At 40.9% G+C, this 22576-nt stretch overlaps 1 protein-coding gene across 1 annotated transcript in view; it reads left to right on the top strand.

Annotated features, from left to right (window-relative positions):
* Positions 1-1104: 1104 nt before the first annotated feature.
* BTBD3 (BTB domain containing 3) overlaps positions 1105-22576 on the top strand; it is a 38050-nt gene continuing 16578 nt past the window's right edge. The window contains exon 1 of the mRNA XM_080686734.1: positions 1105-1266. The gene's annotated coding sequence lies outside the window, so the exon portion shown is untranslated. The remainder of the gene's footprint in view (positions 1267-22576) is intronic.

Below are 22576 nucleotides of genomic sequence, written 5' to 3' on the forward strand. Positions count from 1 at the left end.
CTAGCCTGCTTTAGCCTGCTTGAATAATGAGGAAGATAGACTTAAGCTGTCTGACCTTGTAGGCCAGAGACTAGATGTGCCCATAATTTCAATGCCATGCCAGGTGCATTTTTTAATTGGATAGAACTGTGTTGTTTTCAAGGCCAGCAGCGAGATAACCACTAAGTGCACATAGGGCTGGCTCTTTAATAAAAAGGGAAGTTCTGCTTGTAGCCTTGCTTAGAATTTGAATTCATTTTTCTCTAAGCCCACCGGTGAAGCCCACCGGTGAATAAAGTGTGACTCCCCCGGCCTGTGCTCTCGGACCGCGGGACCTCACCCGAGAGCTTTCAATAAACGCGATTTTTCGCTTTTAACCTGCTTGTCTTGGTCAACTTATTGGTTTCGGTCGGGTTAAGTCTTACATCTCTGATTAAACCTTACATTCACTATGAACAATACACTCAGGTTAAACTTGTTCACAACAGGGTTCATGAGCTCACATATTATTTGCTATATTTTTTTAAATTTTTATTTGTTTGCCACTTATGTTTTTGTATTCCCTTCCTTGCCAGGTGATCTTATATTCTGTCTCTAGCTCTTATACTTCCAGGCTACTCAAATAAGTTTTTCTCTTCACCCCAGCCAGCAGCAACACCCTGTCCCTCAATTGCTTAGGAGTGTAGTTAAGGTTTGCAGTTTGGGGTATAGGGTTATTTCTATCTATGCACTCTCCTTATCTGTGCAAAGGGAGGGATGGAATCAGTTCCGGAAATGTAATCCCTAACCCAAATGTAATGGGTTCCCCAATATCAGAGGATGCCCTGTATCCTGCACAGAGACTTTGCCAAAGTAGATGCTCAATAAATATTCAACACATTAATGAATGAACCAGATTAGGAAACTTCCGTTGGTGGGACAAGGGCAAACTTGCCACTTAGTAGGGAGGGACTCCTGGCCCTTTCTACCTTCCTCCTTTTTATTGGTCCAGGGTCAATGTCCATTTTGCACCCCCGCCCCCCCACCCCCAAGGGACAGGCAAGTGCGCATGCCCCGTATCCACAGCCGCCTTTGGGAACACCGCCCGCTTGGCTCCGCCCTGTCCCAGCGCTCGAGAGCGCGCGCGCGGCCCCGCGGAGCGTGCCCTGCGTGCGGGTGCCCGCTGAGCCCGCCGGGCGCTAGATTCCCGAGTGCCCGGGCGAGGGCCTCAGGAGTGGGCACCGGGCCGGAGCGGCCCGCAGCGAGCAGTGCAGGCGGCGGCGCCGGAGGCGAAGAGGAACGCGGATGGTGAGTCAGGGCGCCGCCAGCGAGCGGGCGGGTACCTCCGCGCGTGCGCAGCGCCGGACCGCCCGGCTAGGGGCGCGCTCGCGGCCTCGGGCCGGAGGGGCCAGGCGCGGTTGGGTCGGGACGCGGCTGCGGCCGGCGATGGGCTCGGGGTTCCGGGGGCGCCTGGAAGCCCTGCCCGGGCTTTGGAGGCTTCGGTCGCGCGCGCGCTTCCCTAAGGCTTTCCGGCGGGACAGTGCGGGGCCCGCGCGGGGGTCCCGGCGTCCAGCTCCAGGAGCTGGGCCAGCTGCAGCCCGGGTACCCCGGGAGGGAAGAGGCGCGCCCCCGGGCTCCAGCCGGCCGGCCGGGCTCCCGCGGAGTGTGCGGTCCGGGAGGTGGCGGCGGTCCAGCGAGGGGGCGCGGTCGGGAAGCCTTGGCGCCGAGCAGGTGGCGGGGGCCGCGACCCTCGCCCGGGTAGGAAAAGTGAGCAAACTTCCCTCAAGTAACTTTATTGAGGGAGTTCCAGGGACCGACACCCAGTCCTGGTCGCGGTCGTCGGAGCACCCAGGCTAATGCTGGTGGGATACTGGGGGTTAGGTTTCTTTCTGGTCCTGGAGCTGGCCCACCAGGTTCTTAGCGGCATTCATGGCCCATTCGCTGTTAAAATAGAAAAATGAGTTTGGTGTTTTAGTAAGAAGGATATTTGCTCTCTTGGGAAGAAAAGACTGAAACTGCCCGGTCTTTGTATCTCAAAGAAAGTATTGTTAAGGCATGCTGGGGACTCTATTTATGAAGCAGCCTATTGTCCTGTGTGCTTGGAAAAAGCCAGCTAATTCTATTATTAGCCTTAAAAAGACAACGGGAGATAATTGTGCTTTCTTTTTCTTTTCTTGTTAAAAATAGTCCCAGCCATCTCGCCAAATCATGGAATACAGTAGTCCCCAAAATTGGCTACACAAAAGAATCTCTTGGGAGTTTTAAAACTCTGTACTCAGATCACACCCCAGGTTAATTAAACTCAATGTATATTTTAAAGATCCCCGGGTAACTCCTGTATGCAACAGTTTGGGAAACACCGGTTTAAAATAAGGAAATCAAGATTTTAGTTTTACAAAGTGTTCAGTTTGTAGTTGGTGAGATGAAACTCGATAGCTTCATTTTTCATAGACAGAAACTCACAAAGGGGTCGTTTGTTTCCCACTAGGGGTGGAGGGAAGCGTCTCTACTGTTTCAAACTTTAGCTGAACTATAACATGACTCCAGCGTCCAGAACATTGTTCTGACTGGTGTTTTGAATTTCTGTGAAGTTACTAAGCCCACTCTCTCTGGCCCCTGCGAAAGACAGAGGGTTTCATCTTCTTTTAACCCTCTCTCTACCCCCTTCTCTTCACCCTTCTCTCACTCTCCTCTTTTAACCATTCCCAGCCTGTGGGAGGATTCTCTCCCAGACTGTTCTGGCTTTAAAGGGTTATTTGGGGTTCTCCTAGCAACCGGTTCTCCAAGGGAAGTGGGCGGGTCTGTGCCTTTGGGTGCCTGAAACTTTTCTGAAGATTTTGAATCCCCATTTTCAGTTCCTGGTCTCAGCGCAGGTAAGGGTGAGTGATAAAATTCCAGTGTTTTTTTGTTTGTTTGTTTGTTTGTTTTTCTAAGTAATTACAGAATTATTTAATAATGCTCTCATATGAGGTGATACTGCTGGCGGCTATGTTGTCCTCTGAATATTCATTCCCCCCCTAACCGCCCCCGCCCCCGTCTTTGCTCTGAAAACTTGTTTAACAAAGTTCCAAAATAAAGTGGAAACAATAAAAAACAAACAAAAAAACAAAAACAAAAACGACACACACAAAACCAGTCCTCCTGCGGGGCACACAAATCTAAGAATTGTATCATCATTTGTCTAAAGTTCTAAAACCTTATAGTTAAGAAATTTTTAAAAGTGAAATATAATCCTACAGCCATCCAAAAAATCCTTTGATAATTTGTGGCCCAGGAAAAAGAAAAAGTCAAATGTCAATATCAGCCTTTAATTTGTTTTGTTCCTAGAAAGTACTTTGCATGATTCTTTACAAAACGTTAAACCACTTGTAATGTTACACTTTAAAGTAACAAAGGAAAGGCACAGTTTGTCTACAAAATCGTCCACTCCTTTTCTTCCCCCAAGGCACACACATCCAAACAAAGATGCATTTTAAAAATATTAATTATTTTATGCTCAAAACAGATATTTGGTAGTCATCTAATTGCAGTTTGCCTTGCAAGAGCTGTTCTGAACAAAATAGTATAAAAATATGTCACTCGTCTCAGGCTTTTTGTTTTTTTGAAACCTTTTTAACTTTACTGTGTAAATAATCGGAATTCAATCAGTGAATTCCCAAATGCTTTTAGTAGTCCAGTGATTTGGAGCATGTATGGGATGTTGAAGAGTTTTTTTCTTGATAATATCTCTTGTTTTATGTGCTAGTTAAATTTCAGTTAACTGGGCTGTCAAGCAAGTTATTTAAGGCTAGTTTTTCCAATTTCACTCTGAGAAAAGAATAATGATGGAAAATACTCTTTATTTGCTGGACCCTGTAGTTCAACAGTATTGCCAAGTTGCTAAGATAGTAACCTCTCACCTGATCTTCCCTGTTTTCATTGCTTGTTTAAAAATTGAGGCCTTCTAAGCAGGCACAGTTATGAATTTCTATTGTTTCTATGCTTTTAAACATTTTACAATAAAAAGCAATTATCCCTGTTGTAGACATTTTCCAGAAACATCCCTCCCCCTTCCCCCCAAAAAAACAAAAAAGATTAAGAAAGTAAAAATCACAATCACATTATCCAGGAATAAACTGCTCATTGGATGAAGTTCTTCCATTTTTCCCTTTTTATTTATCTGCACAGACATTTTTTTAAATATTGCCCCTTCACTTAATATATTACAGCTTTCCTATATCTTTAACTCTTACTTGAAAATACGATTTTTAATGATGGATATGCCCAAGTTTAACTTGTTTTCTGTTGTTTGACATATATTCATTTTTAGTAGTTGAGAATATGGTATTAAACACTGGTTGCAAATCCTAGCGTGGCTACTTCCAATCTCAGTGACCTTAATTGCGTCATTGCTTTTTCTTATGATTGCTTAGAATGAAGGTGATAAAAGTGGCCACAGTGTAGAGTTTGGAGAGGTGGAATGCAGGAAGGTCCTCAACAGTCTGACACAGGAGGTAGGCTCGGAAAGAATACACATGCAGGCAGAGCTGGGCTAAATGCCCTTGTCTGAAAGTCTCAGTGTGTCTGACTTGTTTAGGTTAGATTTAAAGAGAATTCCTCAGGCAGAGGTGAAGTCTTTTATGGCTTGAGGCATGTTGCCAAATTGCTTATGCCTAGATACACTGATTCCCTTAAGCATAGAATGATCTTCCTATGATGCCAGCATCTCAATGTTAAATCTTTCTTAATTTTCTATAAAAATGTGGTCTTTTATATTTTTTGGTAGCTAGTGAAATTAGTTTTTTGTTTTACCTTTTGAGAGTTTATTCAGGTATGTTGCCCATTTTACTCTTAACTGATGACTTTTATAAATGATTTTACATACTTGTTTTATATAGAGTATTGTGCCTTTATCATATTTGCAGTGATTCCTCTCCCCCCTCAGGTCATAATTTGTCTTTTACTCTAGTCTTTGGTGTTTTCCAAACAACGTAATATTTTCATTTTTATGCAGTCAGCTCTCTATATCTTGTCCTTTATGATTTTCCCTTGTGAACATTTGTGTTTGGAAAACCCAGAGGTGAAATGAGTGAAACAAAATTTTGGAAATATACTAGTTTTTACATTTAATTCTATATTAGTATATAGATATGATTTGTCTTATACCACCTTCTCTCCTCCCTCCCCCCCCCCCCGCAGCTCCCCACTTCCTTTTCCCAACTAGCCAATTTTATCAGCACCATTTGTTAAATATATACAGTCCATCCTTTCCTCACTGGTTAGTAGTCTTTCCTTAATTATATTTTAAGATCTTAACTAGTTTTGGGGTCTATTCTGTTTTATGCCTTATGCATCAATGCATTGATCTCTAATCTTAATGCCAGATCTTTTTTTGTTTGTTTTTTGTTTTAAATTTAAATTCTTTATTGTTTAAAGTATTACATAAGTCTCCTTTTTCCCCCATTGACCTCTCCCTGCCCCCTCCCAGCACATGCCCACCCCCAAGGGCAAGACCCCACAACCCCTGTGTCTGTGTCCATTGGTTATGCTAATATGCATGCATACAAGTCCTTTGGTTGATCTCTAACTTCCCTCCCCCTCCTCTGCCTTCTCTATGAGGTCGGTCTGTTCAGTGCTACCTTGTCTCTGGATCTATTTTTGTTCATCGGTTTATGTTGATCATTATATCCCGCATATGAGTGAGATCATGTGGTATTTATCTTTCTCTGACTGGCTTATTTCGCTTAGCATAATGTTCTCCAGTTCCATGCTCTCCTGTTGCAAATGGTAAAAGTTCCTTCTTTTTTATAGCAGCGTACTATTCCATTGTGTAGATGTACCACAGTTTTTTAATCCACTCATCTGCTGATGGGCACCTAGGCTGTTTCCAAATCTTAACTATTGTAAATTGTGCTGCTATGAACATAAGGGTGCATATATCCTTTCTGATTGGTGTTTCTGATTTCTTGGGATATATTCCTAGAAGTGGGATTACTGGGACAAATGGGAGTTCCACTTTTAATTTTTTGAGGAAACTCCATATTGTTTCCCACAGTGGCTGCACCAGTCTGCATTCCCACCAGCAGTGCACGAGGGTTCCTTTTTCTTCGCATCCTCGCCAACACGTCGTTTGTTGATTTGTTGATGATAGCCATTGATAGGTGTGAAATGGTACCTCATTGTTGTTTTGATTTGCATCTCTAGGATGATTAGTGACTTTGACAATGGAGTCAAGACAGTCTCTTCAATAAATGGTGCTGGGAAAATTGGACAGATACATGCAAAAAAAAAATGAAACCAGACCATCAACTTACACCATTCACAAAAATAAACTCAAAATGGATAAAGGACTTAAACATAAGACGGGAAACCATAAAAATCTTAGAAGAAGCCATAGGCAGCAAAATAGCAGACATTTGTCGTAGCAATATCTTTACTGATATAGCTCCTAGGACAATGGAAACTAAGGGGAAAATAAACAAATGGGACTACATCAAAATAAAAAGCTTCTGCACAGTAAAAGAAACCATCAACAAAACAACAAGAAAGCCCACTGCATGGGAGAACATATTTGCCAATGTTATATCCAATAAGGGTTTAATCTTCAAAATTTACAGGGAACTCATACAACTTAACAAAAGGAAGATAAGCAATCCAATCAAAAAAATGGGCAAAGGACCTAAATAGACACTTTTTGAAAGAAGACATACAGAAGGCCAAGAGACATATGAAAACATGCTCAATGCCAGATCTTTTAAATGTAGATTTAGAATATATAGAAATACCTGGTAGAGCAAATCACACTATTGTTTTTTAAAAATCATAATGACATTCATCTGTCCTTAGATAAAGATTATTGTCTTGCTATCATTAATATATTCACGAAATTTAAATCTAATAATACTGAAAGAGAGCATCAGTCTGGAATGTTAGCAGTCTCTTTGTATAGTCACTTTGGGGAAAGTTCCCATGCTCTCACGGTTCAAAGATTTACCTGTTTTATCTACTCTCCCCAGAATCAGTGTTCAGTCTGGCTGGGCCCTGGGACTGTCAGCCAGAGCTCACCAGTGAGGAGTTGGGAAAGGCTTCCAAGGATGTAGGTCTTCTCAAACAGCCTTTACTAACCTTTTATTAGCCCGCCACCCTTTTCACCTCCAGCTTTTGAGCAATCTGGAGTGCTTCTCAGCTTTCCTCAGACAATGTGGTGTTTCACTCTTTCAGTTCTGCTAAGTTGCTACTTGTCCTTTGCTTTCCACTTCCATGATTGTGTTTAAGTCCTTAGGTCTCTGTCTTCTAGAAAGATCTCTTTACTGCCATTTTAGTGGAGTTTAGAGAGAGGATGTATCGATTAACCTACCATCTTCATCTGGAAGACTCTGCCGATAAATCCTTAGAACTAAGAAATGCCTAAATATGTTGTATTTTTATTCTTTGGCAAGGACTGTCGTCTACATGTAGTGTAGTCAGTGTTTCTATTAAAGGACGTAAAAGCTTATTCAACTTGTCTCTCCTAGCAGAGGTAGTATATACCTCTTTTTTTTTTTTTTTCCATAGAAGTTCTAGTATTTCCTGTTAGGGTTCTTAGGTATTTATGACTTTGTTGTTGTTGTAATGGGTCCTTCATATTGGCTATTGCTGGTGTAAGATGGTTGTCGATTTTTGTATATTTATTTTATAGCTGGCTCTTATTCTAAGAGCTTTGTGGTTTATTCTTTTGGGTTTCTAGTTATATAATCAATTGCAGATAATGACACTGTGTCTACTTCCTAATAATTATACCTTTTATTTTGGTTTTTATGGCTGACTGCACCAGTGTTAGCATTTTGGAACATAATCAAATAATAATGGCAATAATGTACAAAATTGTGTTGTTCTTTATTTTAATAGGAAAAACAGTGCTGTAATATTGGCTTTTGGTTTTATCATAACTCTTCATGAGGACCAAATAAATCTGTCCTTTTATTTCCAGTTTACATAGAGGTATTTTTATTTTTTAAGGGACAGGAATTGAATATTGGCAAATTACTGTTAGCATTTGAAGTTTATCACTGTATTTCCTAACAGACTGCTGATTTTGAGTCCCAAATAGTAAACTGGAGTAAATCCTTCCTTTTGGATAATTCTTTAGAAAAACAAATTTAATTCATGAGAAAATTGAAAGATAACACATTCAGTGCATAATCATGTTCTCTGAGATAGGATGAAGGTAAGGTAGGATACAGTCACAGGACTTTTTCAAAAGAAAATATTCCAAGTTGCTAAATTCAACAGTCAGTTCTCTATCTGTACCTGGTAGCAGCATTGAATATAATGGGTCATTCCCTCTTCTTTATGACATGCTTTCTTCATTCAATTTTGAGGATACCACAACTCCCCTGCTTTTCCTCCTATACCACTGGCCCACTGGTTTCTTTTCAGTTCTGAGTTTCTTAAAATTTGTGTTGGTTTTCTTTTCTCACTATCCTGTTATTTGGAAATACTTCAAGGCTCCTTTCTTGCAGAACATTTGTCCCAGGTGTAAGACTTTCATAAAATGCGTGTCGCTGCTTAAGACTCCCAGATGTGTATTTCCAGCTGGGGTACCTCTCTTAAACACCAGGCGCACATACCTAACTACTTTTTTGACTTCTTCACTTGAGTATGTAAAAGATGCCTCAGTTTTAACAAGACTAAACCTGGAAAGTTCTGATCTTCCTCTGTAAACCTGTTCTCCCTGCAACCTGCTCTTAATTTGGCCCCATTTTTCAGTTTATTCAGTTAAAAACCTTGAAATCCTCCTGATTTTTCTTTTTCTCTCCATTATTCTTTTCCTCTCCCACTCTACATGCAGGCTGTCAGCAAATCCTGCTGTTTTATCTTCAAAATATTTCCAAATAAATTCAGGAGTTCAACTGTTTTCCCACTTCTGCTGTTAGCTAGTACCTTTGTCCTAATCTCCAGGACCTCTTGCCTGGATTACTGCCATGGCGCTTCTTTCTCTTCTTCCGGCTTTCCTTTAATTTGTTATCCGTGTAACAACCAGAGTGACTTTTTTTTTTTTTTTTTTTTTAAGAAAACATAAATCAGATTACACTTAAAATCCTCAATGGCTTTCCATGTCACTAAGAATAAAAGTCAGATTTTTCATAAAGGTTCACAGAGCAGATACAATCCAGTTACCAGTAATTCTGACCTCTTTCCCTTCCTCTCAGATGCTCTACATTCCAGGAATCCTTACTTACCTCCTTGCTCATCTTGGAACAGATCAGGCATGTTCCCATTGTTTTATCTTTGTGCTTGGTTTTCCAATTTGCGTATTTCCAAAAAACATATATATTCTCCTCTGATATGTTTTTTGGCCAGTTCTCTCACCTCCTTTGAGTCTTCACTAAAATAGCACCATGTCAGTGAGGTCTGTCCTGATTAAAATTGCAAGCTTCACCTGTGTCCTTGGAATACTCCACTTTTTCCATGGCATTTATTACTTTCTAAATACTATATTGTTTGTTTTTGGTGAGTTGTCTCTTTCCCCCTCTTCTAGGCTATTAGTTCCAAGTCTGCTCATTAATGTGTTCCAAGTGTCTGGTACATTGAAGTTGCTCAGTAAATATTTTTGAATGAATAAATGTAGGCTGCCTTCTTCTCCCCAACTCTGACCCATGAATTTCTCATAAAGCAGTCTAGTGCTTTGGCATCTGTGGATCCAATATAGATTATTTAGCATCCCACCAGCAAGGGAGAAGTTCCAGAACATGTAACATTTATAATGGATATAATACATAGAGTGGTTGTGAGGATTAAATAAGATGCTGTCTATAAAGTGCTAAACTGTGCGAGTGTGTAGGAGAAGGTCACTTAACTGTCAGAAAAGCCTAGCCAATTGTCTTGATTCAAGTCTGAATGACATGAATCGTATTCTAGAACATACTCTCTTTGGATTTCAGTTTTTAATCAAGGTTGGGCAGTGGCCTCATCTGGGGAACTTTTCAAATTTATGACTGAGCCCCCTGATAAATATCAGTGATATACTGTTACAGTATTTATTCTTTAACCAATCTGTTAAAGTGGAATGTAGTAACCATTTGTTTTCTCCTTTTGTACTTTCTTGCTGTTCAGGACATCTCTTTATCTCTCATGTCCCCTTTAATCCTTTTTTCCCCTGAGGTTCTAGCTGAAGTAAGTTCTTTTAAGATGATTTTGAAACATTTCAGAGCCACAGAGAATCATATAACTGTACATGGAACTAAATCCACAAAAACTAAGACTCTCAGTTCTTAACCTTCAATTTCCCAGACAAGAGTACATTGTAGTCATTCCTATAGCAATCATTTTAAAGTTTTGCTTATAGTGTTTCTAGAGTCTCCTTTTGTGTCTAGGTCCCAGAATATCTCAAAAACATCAGACTTCCTTTCCTTCTCTTTTAATAGAGCAAGAAATGTTTGCATAGTTTGTACTGTTACAGTCACTGCGCACATAAGTGGTGTCGGTATGCAAGAAAAAGATGATTATTAGAGATCATGTAAGCATAGAATAGAGGGTAAACCAAATATGTACCTTTATAAATGCATAAACCCAATAATAGCTGCTATGTAAAAGCACAAAAATATGAAAATTTCCACTTTTATTTTTCCCTCTCAAGGCATATCTAGTTTCTTTTTTTTTTTTAAATCTACTTAATTATTCAGTAATAGCATGGATGGGAAAAAAGTAGGTTTATAGTTCATATGGAAAAATAATACAAGAATAAACTCTAGCATATTCACTGTAAACCTACTTTTGACCCACCCTGTGTATCAGCAAGAGTGTTCCTACATTCAGTTAGAGGGTGTAAACATTTTAGTCATGGTTACCATATAGCACCACTCTTCTGAATGCATTACACCAGAATTTGCCTTGTCTTTGAAACGATTAGCATTATATCTGGGTTTTGTTATTGTGAAGACTCATTCTTTTGCAAATATCACTGTTACAGCCTATTTTATTTGAACACTTTACAGTCAGTCCTATTGGCCAAAGCTGAATGGAAAGCACTGACCTGCATTTCTGCTGCTGAATCACAAAATATCCCTTGTTTAGACTATTAATGGATAGCCCAGTTAGAATACACACCTTGTTTTTATAGTTCTACTAGTGGCCCGGTGCACAAAATTCATGCACATTAAAAGGGGGTTAATTAGAGGAAATAATTTAATATTGCTATTTGCCCTTTCTCTATAATAGAAGTGTCAGAGATGAAAGAAAATTAGTAAAATGTATATGAAAACCTTCCTCCTGTCAGAGTCTGGGCACACCACGGGACCCAGAGTCAAGTCCCCGTCCACCCACATGCACCTCAAAATCGCGTGAGACCCAGACCCGGCCAGCTCCCCCTCATTGGGCTAGATCCAGACCCAGCCAGTCCCACTCTTGTCAAGCCCCACCGGGCAGGGGGCGTGGCCTGAGGACCCCCAGACCGGGGCGGGGGGCGTGTCTTGAGGTCCCCCGTCAAGCCCCATTGGGTGGGGGCCATGGCCTGAGGTTCCCCATCAAGCCCTACCAGGCTGGGGGGCGCAGCCTCAGGTCCCCAAGCCCAGCACCAGGAGGGGGGTGCAGCCTCAGGTCCCCAATCAAGTCCCACTGGCAGGGGGGAGCAGCCTCAGGTCCCCCGTCAAGCCCCGCTGGGCGGGGTGCACGGCCTGAGTTCCCCAGACCCAGCACTGGGGGTGCACCTTGAGGTCCCCTGTCAACCCCCACTGGGTGGGAGGCACAGCCTGAGGTCCCCTGTCAAGCCCAGCTGGGTGGGGGGCACGGCCTGAGGTCCCCTAGCCCAGCACCAGGACAGGAAGTGCACCTTGAGGTCCCCTGTCAAACCCTGCCAGGTGGGGGAGCATGGCCTGAGGTCCCCTGTCAAGCCCCACTGGGGTGGGGGAGGGCGTAGCCTCAGGTCCCTGCTGATTGCTGGTTAAGGCTCCTTATGGGAACTTGGCCTCAGCTGTGGGTGCAGCATCTTTGTGAGGAGTGATGGTCAATTAGCATATTCCCTCTTTATTAGATAGGATACCTGGTTTGGGGACCCTGTGCATTTATTTGTTTTGTATGTAGATATATATTTTTTTTAAATTGACATCTTTCTTATATTCATCCAATTGTTTGAAAGTGGTGATCTTGCCTACACTGCCCAGCAAATAGGCTTACTTTATCATGAGGGACTAATTTTGGCCTTCAGCTATTATTTTACTTCAGGTGTCTGCATAGACTAGGGCTTTACACACACACACACACACACACACACACACACACACACACACACACACACACACTAGAGGCCCGGTACACGAAATTCATGCACAGGGGAGGGGGGTGTCCCTCAGCCCAGCCTGGACCCTCTCCAATCTGAGACCCCTCGAGGGATGTCCGACTGCCCATTTAGGGCAGTCGGACATCCCTCTCACAATCCAGGGCTGCTGGCTCCCACTGCTCGCCTGCCTGCCTTCCTGATTGCCCCTAACTGCTTCTGCCTGCCAGCCTGATCACCCCCTAACCACTCCCCTGCCAGCCTGATTGATGCCTAACTGCTCCCCTGCCAGCCTGTTTGCCCCTAACTGCCCTCCCCTGCAGGCCTGGTCCCCCCCCAACTGCTCTCCCCTGCAGGCCTGCGTTCCCCCCAACTGCCCTTCCCTGCAGGCCCGGTCACCCCCAACTTCCCTCCTCTGCCAGCCTGGTCACCCCTAACTGCCCTCCCCTGCAGGCTTGATTGCCCCCAACTGCCCTCCCTTGCAGGCCTGGTCCCTCCCAACTGCCCTCCCCTGCAGGCTTGATTGCCCACAACTGCCCTCCCTTGCAGACCTGGTCCCTCCCAACTGCCCTCCCCTTCTGGCCATCTTGTGACGGCCATCTTGTGTGTTGGAGTGACAGTCAATTTGCATATTACTCTTTTATTAGATAGGATAGAGGCCTGGTGCACAGGTAGGGGCCAGCTGGTTTGCCCTGAAGAGTGTCCTGGATCAGGGTGGGGATTCCCTTGGGGCATGGGTCGGCCTGGGTGAGGGGCCTGTGGTGGTTTGCAGGCTGGCCACGCCTCCCGGCGACCCAAGCAGAGGCCCTAGGATCTGGAATTTATTTATCTTATATAATTAAAACTTTGTAGCCTTGAGCGGAGCTAAGCCTCCTGCTTGCTCCGTTGCCGCAGCCATTTTTGTTGGGATTTATTTATCTTTTATAATTGAAATTTTGTAGCCTTGAGTGGAGTCCAGGGCCCGCCAGGGTGTGCGGAAAGCTTGGCTTCCTCCATTGCTGAGGAAACCCAAGCCTCCTGCTCGCTCCGGGGCTGCAGCCATCTTGGTTGGGTTAATTTGTATACTCGTTCCTGATTGGCTGGTGGCCGTGGCTTGTGGGTGAAATGGAGGTACAGTCAATTTGCAGATTACTCTTTTATTAGAGTAGATAGGCTATCTAGACTAGTACCTGTTTTTATGCCTTTTGTTCATGGAAAATGTAGTGAAAAGTTGGCTGTAATATTCAAACTACATTTAGATGTGTTATTGGAAGGACTTACCCAGAAATGATCTACAGTCCTAATTCTTAACTAAGGTTACAGCAGGCATCTCTTCCTAAATAACCTTATTGTCAACATTAAAAAGGTGAGAAGCTAACCAGTAGCACCTCCTGCTCAAGATGCAGGTTTAGGCTCCAAACAACTGTTGCTAGCTACACACACCCCCCCCCCCCCCTTTTCTCTTGCACAGCCCTTCCACCCCCTCCCAGAGTGCTCCCTCCCTTTACCCTCTCCTGTGGCCTCAGGAGACAGAGTAAGTGCTAGGAGCTGGCACCCATCTGCTGGAGACTGGGCAGCAGCAGTGGAGGAAGAGTACACAAGTACAGTCATTTCTGATGCCTACATCTACCCCTCCTCCAGGTGGTTTCAGCACATTTTCATAAACACTGTAGAAATTCTTTATGTGAATTAGATTTTGTACCTAATTTAATGCTATTCAACAAGTATTTCTGTGGGACCTATGGTATTAGCTCATGCTTACCTGAAAGTCTGGGTTACTTTATTATCTACTTTCTCTTGTCAGTGCCGTGAAAGATTCCTCAGAGTGCCAAAATTGATCCTGAAATATGGGTTAGCATACATTTCCTGTCATGTACTCAAAATCATCACCAGGCAATGATATACTATTACCAGGTGGGTGTTTGTTAGGGATGTCAACATACAGCAGTGTTTGGGTTGGGTTATAGGAAAATCAGATGCTCAAGATGGGGACAGCCTGTATTTTGATTTTATAGTCTTTCTAAAATAACATATAATTATTGAGTGTAAAGTAATTATGAGGATAACAATCCTACTGACATGCACACCCCCTAAAATCTTTTTAAGAATGAAGCTGAGAATGTGTTTCAACACCAGCTCTTTATTAAAATGAAAAGTTCCTGTTGATAGATTAAATATTTCTTTTGTATGGACTTCTGCAAAATCCTAACCTAAACTATATTTCCAACAAACTGTTTTCTACTACTTAGATTTTGATGTTATATAATATTAAACACTGTACTATATAGAACTAGTATATAAGAAGGTGTTAAAATGATATGGAAGAAGGCAGGTTCTACCTAATGTGCCTCTCTTAAGTGAAGGAAAAAGTGAACGACAAATTCTTTAAATGTTGGCAGCCTTGCTTGGGAAACAGCAGAGGTTGCTATGGAAATGTGGTACAGGAGAAAGTAGATTATCAGAGAGAAATATTTGCTTCTTTTCCCCTGGTTTATGTGACGTTTCTAGGGACATTTGTCTTATCAATGTCCATTTAAATTTTTCTCAAGGTCTTCAAAGAAGGTGTTGTCCATTGCTATATCTTAACACCTGTGTTCTGTGAATTTTCTGAAATTGGGGCAAAGCTAAGATATTAAACAATGTCGTAGAACAAATAGAATTTAATTTTTGTGGTAGAGATTGCCATGTTTCTCCATTCTGTCTGTCTAATGTACACAAAACTCTTTTTGTAATGAATGGTTGAGAATTATGCTTTGATAATTAGTTATTGTTTTCTAGAAGAGTAAAACCAAAAAGCAGATATGTAGATACCTATACTTTTTATAGGTTTTGATCACTTATAATTTTTATATTTTTAAAAAATCTAGTGGCTTACCACCAATCACACAATAAAATCCAAAACCTCCTATAATATCAGTGGTTCTCATACTTTTTGGTCTCAGGACTCTTATACTCTTTTAAGTATTTTGAGAAGCCCAGAGAGCTTTTATTATATCTATTACTATTTATTGGAATAGAAGTGAAAACAAGAAAACTTTAAATATTTACTTACTAGTTTAAAACTAAACAAACATATTGTTTTGAAGAAAACTCGGCTTTACCCAAATGTGTAGCTGGAAAAGGAAGGGGTATTTTAATAGCTTTTTTGGATAATTGTGGTTATTATTTGATACCTCATCAAAACTTGAATAATAATTTCTTAAAGTTTACTTGCCATGTGGAATCTAAAACCATCAGTAAACTTTGCTCCTGTTTACTAGAATCCATTGGTTTATCTTATACTCTTAATGGACCTTTTACCCATGTGTGCATGATTCTGTAATGTAATTGCATTGTTATTGGAACACATTGGTTCACTGAGTTATGGAACTCTCAAATGTTGACATGTTTCATCATCCTTTCTAATAAAGAGGGAATATGCTAATTGGCCCTCACACCATTGCAAAGATGGCGGCGCCCACAGCCAATAAGGAGGGAATAGGCTAATTGACCATCCCACCCTCAAAGATGGCGGCGCCCATAGCCAATAAGGAGGAAATATGCTAATTGACTGCCATACCCTCATAGATGGTGGCATCCACAGCCACAAGATGGCGGCGCCCAGTCCCCTCAGGGCCTCCGGGGCCTTGCCGCGTGCCTGCCTCTGGAGTCCCCCAGTCCCCTCAGCCCCTCAGCCGCCCAGGTCCGGCCCGAGGCGCAGGCAAGCCTCAGATGTCGGCTGCCCAGTCACCAGGGCTGGCCCGAGGCACAGGCAAGCCTCGGATGGTGGCTGCCCAGCCTCCCAGGGCTGCCCAAGGCTCAGGTAACCGGGGCTGGCTGAGCCTTGCGCTGCTGGCAGTGGCAGCAGCAGAGGTGTGATGAGGCGTCACCTTCCCCTGATCACTGGGTCACCTCCCACCCCTGAGGGCTCCCAGACTGTGAGAGGGGGCAGTCTGGGCTGAGGGACCCCTCCTCCAGTGCATGAATTTTCATGCACCAGGCCTCTAATACAATATAAAAGATTACATTTATTTAATATCACCAGTCTCATCAGAAAGTCTTTAACCATTGAGAAGCTCATGATGGCTTAATCAGTATTTTCAAAATTCTAATTTTTGCTTAAAGGTTCAAATGTTATGATAGGCAATAGTTTTTCTTAAAGTGACAGGCTCACTTCATTCACTTTTGAGAAAATGGCTGCTAAATACCTAAGTGTGAATAGCACACTTTGCATGTTTTCTCAAGTACAGTAGTGTTTCATGGAAAAAAATAAAAAGATGTCTGTTCAGCTCTAACACAGAGTTGCACAACTTATTTTTTCTCAAGGCAACAATTGTATTTCAGTTTCAGCAGAAATGCTTTAAATATACTTCCATTTCATCACACAGAACATTAAAAAGGTGTGTGCTCGAGGATCGAGATTTGATGAAGTCAATAATTTGTACTGCTTATCTCCCATGAAACAGTACATTGATTATGACAGGAATGCACAATACCTAATCTGTACTCACATAAGCTGTTTCACCACTGTTCCTAATCCCACAGGTGTGAATGGGGAAGGAAAGGCGACCTGTCTGGTCCTTCAGTGACTGTTCCCTTTGGCTGCTCAGAGTCCACTGGAGTGACCTTCAAGTGGCCGAAAAACCAGTGGCATCAATAGTAAAAAAGAGCCCTAACCGGTTTGGCTCAGTGGATAGAATGTCAGCCTGCGGACTGAAGGGTCCCAGGTTCAATTCTGGTCAAGGGTATGTACCTTGGTTGCGGGAACATCCCCAGTGGGGAGTGTGCAGGAGGCAGCTGATCGATGTTTCTCTCTCATCGATGTTTCTAACTATCCCTCTCCCTTCCTCTCTGTAAAAAATCAATAAAATATATTTTAAAAAATAGTAAAAAAGAAACATAGAGCCAGACTATGGAGCTCTTGGAGAAAACCCTCTCTTTTCTGTTGGAGCAGAGAGACAGCTCTTCCCATGAGGGCTTTTGGTTATGCTCCATCACTACCAGATGACACTGGGAGGTTTCAGAGGGCTTCAGCCACTTGTACCAGCTTCAAATACCTTCTTACCTATTGTGATCAAAACCTAATACATTAAAATCATTCACAGTTTAAACAACAGGCGCAAAACAGCTGTATTTACCTCATTGCACCTTCCAAAACATAACTTTTATAAAAAACCAGTTGAGCTTACTTGGAAATTCAAGCTGTCTTTTATTTTTTGCCAACACACAATTCAAGCCATTATTTTACAATAGTTTGTTTACATTATCAACCTTAATAAAAAATTTTAAAATCATTGCTGGTGGTAAAAGTTTCCTTTCCTAAACACACCAGTCAAGCACGAGACTTTCCAGCCATGGCTAGGACATTCAGCTATCCCACTATTGGTGTTACCATCTCCATTTATTCTTACACTGTAATATTGTAAGAGACTATATAATTTTAGGGGGAAAAAACTTAACACTGGTTCTTAGTAAAGCATGACCTGGAGACACACACATGTGAGCGCGCTTGGCTACTTGCACTGTGCTCTGCAGTAATTGGAAATGCGACATTGCCCATCCCTGGCAGTGGGGCTTGTTTGCGGTGTAGATGTGAGTTTCTAGACTGTTCAGATATTCAGCCGTGTACACAAAGCCTGTTTTATTGCTTTGTTTGAAGAGGGGGATGTCTAATGTAGTGGGAATTCATCCATTCAATGTTAAGTACAGACAAAATATATTTCAAAGCCACATATTAAAGTCTCTTTAATTATCCATTTTTTTAGATTATTCATATGACTGCTTTCCTCCTTTTACATGAATTACTGAGCATTTATTATCCTTTCTAGTTCATTAAGTCACTAAAATTCTCTACTGGTGCTATAAATACATATGCCAGACCATGCATTGATACTAGTTGATAAAGGCAGCTTTGTCCTAGTAATGGAGTCTTTTACTCCTGGTTGACCCACACTTCTCTTTGAATATGTGAATATATTACATTAAATTTTAGACTTCTAATGAAGCAAAGCCTTGCTTTCAGTACATGTGGAGACTTGCTTTAAGTCCTGCTTTAGTACTTTCAGTTGGCCTAGCTGCAAGTTGAGTGCAATATTATAAAACCACATTTGTGTTTAGACATGTTCAGGAGAACCTCGGGACACATTTAATAGATGTCTAGATTCGTTACTATTGTACCTTGTATAGGCCTATATCTCAGACAGCTAAAAACATCATAGACCTCAGTTGCAGACCATTTTAGCTCAGGACAAGTTGTATTCCACAAATGCAATCTAGGGTTCTAGATAGACTTGGCAGTGTTGGACTTTATCCTTCCTGTTACTTACTGATTGAAAGGCAGATGTGGGTGTGGTGCTGTTAGCTCTTGTTGGGAGATGCAGCCCTCAGAGAAATCAGTCTAATCAGACAACATTGGGCAAAATGAAGTGTGATAAAGTGCTGCAAAAAGTCTAGAAGTGCAGGGAAACCTTCATTGAGGTGTCTGGAATGCACTGTGAAGGATGCATAGGCTTCTGATAGGTAAGGGTTGTAGGGGAAAAGGGGCAGTGAGGATAGCAGGAGCAATGGGCTCATTCACAGTATTGGAATATAATTGACTTGAACAACATGGGGGCTGGGCACGTGTTCCCTGTGCAGCTGAAAATCTGGGTATCACCTTGGAAGTCCCAAAACCTAAACTACTGTTGACTAGAAGACTTTCCAATAACAGTCAATTAATAAATGTATGTTAAATGTGTTATAAACTGTATTCTTACAATAAAGTAAGGTAGAGAAAAGAAAATGTTATTAAGAAAATCATAGGAAAGAAAAAGTAATTTATAGTAGTTATTGAAAACAATCCACATATAAAGGGACCCACATTTTTCAAACTTGTGTGGTACAAGGTCAACTGTAGCCTTGTTTGCACTGTGAGCGAATGAAGAGGACTAGAGTGGCAAAGAGCTTAGAGCCAGATCATGGAAGTCCAAAATGCATCGCAAGCCATGTGTCTTCCTCTCACTGAGAAAGGTGAAGCAGAATTTCTTCTCCTCCTGGATAGATGCTTGGTCTGCAGTCCTGGCAAGCTTCTGATAGACCCATCCTCAACTAACATGGTAACCTCTGGGAAGAGCATCATAGAGTAAGTAGCTGGTTAAGACTTGACCACATGCCCCTTAATAAATATCCCTTTTCATTTTCTTCTTGTTGTGGTGTTTTAAATTTTATGAAGGAGTATTACCTTAAGAAAATTGACATCAACCAGGTCTCCCATACGAACTTTTTTGGTGGATGATGGCATCTACTGCTGGCTAGCAAAAAAATCCTTATATATTGATAACCATTTTCAGAGACTATCTGTTCTTCCTTGGCCTTGTTCCACCCATCATCATTACAGTGGATCTTGTATGAGTGCATGTAGTTCATAACTAAGATGAAATGGTTGCTTCTCTGTGTGTTATTAAAAAAAATACTAACAGTCAAGTTGCCACTTTTTGACCACACACACACACACACACACACACACACACACACACTAATTGATTTCACAGAGAGGAAGGGAGAGGGAGAGAGAAACATCAATGATGAGAGAGACTCATTGATTGGCTGGTTGCCTCCTACACCTCCCTACTGGGGATCAGGCCCACACCTGGGCATGTGCCCTGACCAGGAATTGAACTATGCCTTTCTGGTTCATAGATCAACCCTCAGTCACTGAGCCACACTGGCTGGGCTGAAGATATATTTTGACTTCAATGTTTTTATTCTCATTATAGTTAAAGTACATACACATGTAAATACTGTGTACCTATTGTTTGTTATATGATGCAAAGATTAGGGAAACCCAAATTTAAGAACTTATTTCCATGAATAGTCTTGACTTTCTAAGTGAGACTTCTTTTAACATTATTTTATGAGCAATTAAAGTATTTTATTCTGTACCTCTGGGCAGTTCAAGTACTGACCTACTTATATAGTAGCTTTTAATTAAAAAGAAGACTTGCTAAATATATTGTTAGAATTTAATTTTTATTTGAAATACCTTATTTTCTTAGTTCTGACACATTCAGTGAAGCTAAGTATAGAAGCCCCTCAACTTTTATCCCAGTTACACCAGCATGAGAGTTGGAAGCAACAATGGAGTACTAATCAGTGCCAAATTATTTTCTGCAGCAAATGGAGGCAGTCTCTGCATGTTACTTGGTGTTGATATTGTTAAGGTTAGGCCAACATTTACAGGGCAATGTGTCTTTATATTGTGTCTTTCACAACAGTCATGGGGAATTATATACTTTAAAGCTAATTAAAAGTAACATAAAACACTTTTTAATTTAGACTTAGAACATATTTTACTTTGAATTTTTGCCAGAAGCTGGTTTCTATAATAACCCTCTGTCACTGGCTTTTAGTTCTAGTTGAATTTTTTTGTTAGCCAATATTTTTGTGACTAGGTTTAGAAATAAATTCATGTGCCTTTTTCATTTTCATTTGATGGCTTTCGACTTCAGACAAAGATGTTAGAAATTGGATATAAATGTGCCTATAACTTCATTTGCTTGTGTTTTCTTACAGCACATTTTTTCTTGCTGTAGCAGATCTTGTTTTTAGATCTTATATTGTTTGCTTAAAATAACCATATTCTAGTCTCATACATTATAAAAGTAAGGGAAGGTATTTCATTAAATAGTAATTAATTGAGGCTTTTTTAAACACATATGTATAATAGTGGTCAAATCACAAAATTGGTAACTGATCTTTTCTATGTAGTTTTGCTAAAATAAGAAATGAAAGTTTTTTTTCCCCTGACCTTGCTTTTTCCAAACCTATTTTGTTCATTCTATAGTGATAAAAATTTTAAATCTAAAATAATTTATGTCATGCCCTGTCTGGTGGGGCTCAGTTGGTTGGAGTGTTGTTCCCTATACCAAGCGGTTGTGTGTTTAATCCCTGGTTGGGATACGTGCAGGAGGCAGTGGATCAGTGCTTTTTTGTTACATCATGCTTCTCTCTCTTTCCACCTTCTTCTCTCTAAAATCAATAAAAATAAAAGACTTTTCTAGAAAGAAACAAATGAAAAAAGAAAGACTACATTAAAAATAATTATGTCATAAATTCAGGTGTTTTAGGGGTGGGACTAAATTAAATGATAGGAGAATAGTATTTATTGCTGAGGAGTGACTAAGAGAACAACACACATTTAGACAACTTATATTTAGGGATATATATTTTTATCTTGTAGAGTTTTTTTACTAAGAGTTGTGGATGTTGGGGAAATTGGTCTGTGACACCCCATTAATAATCAGGATTGATATAGCATATCTGATGGTTTGAGAGTTGTCTGGATTTTTTCTTCCCATTCTGTGTGCTCATTGGAAAAGGGTACCTTTCTCAGATAAAGCAATACATTCTTTAGTTAAGTATGCAAGTGATGAGGAGTTTTAGATATTAATGATCTTATTGTAGAGATGTTTTTGGTTATTACCTCCTAATATCAGAAAAAAAAACCTCCAGTCAAAGTAAAAAATATTTATGAAAACAATTTTCTTTGACTAAAACACATTATTTCCCCATGAACTAATGTCAACAAACAACCAGGAGAAAGCCACAGCAATTGTTGGGCAAAGTTGTTCCATTCAGGCATTTCCAATAGAACAATGTCCCCTGTTGGATCAGAACAGTCTCCCTTCAGGCTTTCTCAGACCTCCTGAGGCCTGATTTTACTTGTCTTTGGGCAAATTGTTTTCAGGAGAAAAGTCATATATATAATAATCCTTAAAACATTTCCCCCTCTTAAGCTAACATTTTAATGTACATTCTATTTGTTTGAAAACAATAATTTTTAAGGAATCATTTAGCTCCAGGTTTAACCTATGTATAATGTTGCTAAAAGTTAATAAACCTTTGATTGATTGATAAAATATCTTTAGCAATATTACCCAGAGAGTTAATAGGCTTCCATTAGTCAGAGTTTGTATATGCATAGTTGTGTGCCATGAGAAAATACTAGAAATGCATTGTATTAATGCTGGAACTCTTACCAGTCCTGGCAATGGTAATTCTCATTTTGGAATTTTCTAGATTTTCTACCATATCATTGGTTGTCATAGTAGCAGTCTCAATTGAGAATTGTGATTATATACTTTATTAAATGACTACTTGATGAAAGCTCAATTATTCTAATGCAGTTCATTTGGAATTCTGAGCCATCCTCTTTCCTGGTTAGAGGAATAATTAACCAACCTAAGGAAGAGAGTCCTTTCTATCTCTTGAATTAAATATTTCACTGTCTCTGAGGTGCCATCAGTTGTAAGACGTGCCATTATTTTATGTACCAACAAAAAAGAAAAAAAAAGCCTCATAGTTATAGTCATGAGATGCCATTAATTTCAGAGGCAGCCCAATTTCAGCTATGTTAAAAAAATGGGGGGAGGGATTTTAAATCAATAAATA

The sequence above is a fragment of the Plecotus auritus genome (genome assembly GCF_963455305.1).
Source record: "Plecotus auritus genome assembly, chromosome: 8".
Lineage (NCBI taxonomy): Eukaryota > Metazoa > Chordata > Mammalia > Chiroptera > Vespertilionidae > Plecotus > Plecotus auritus.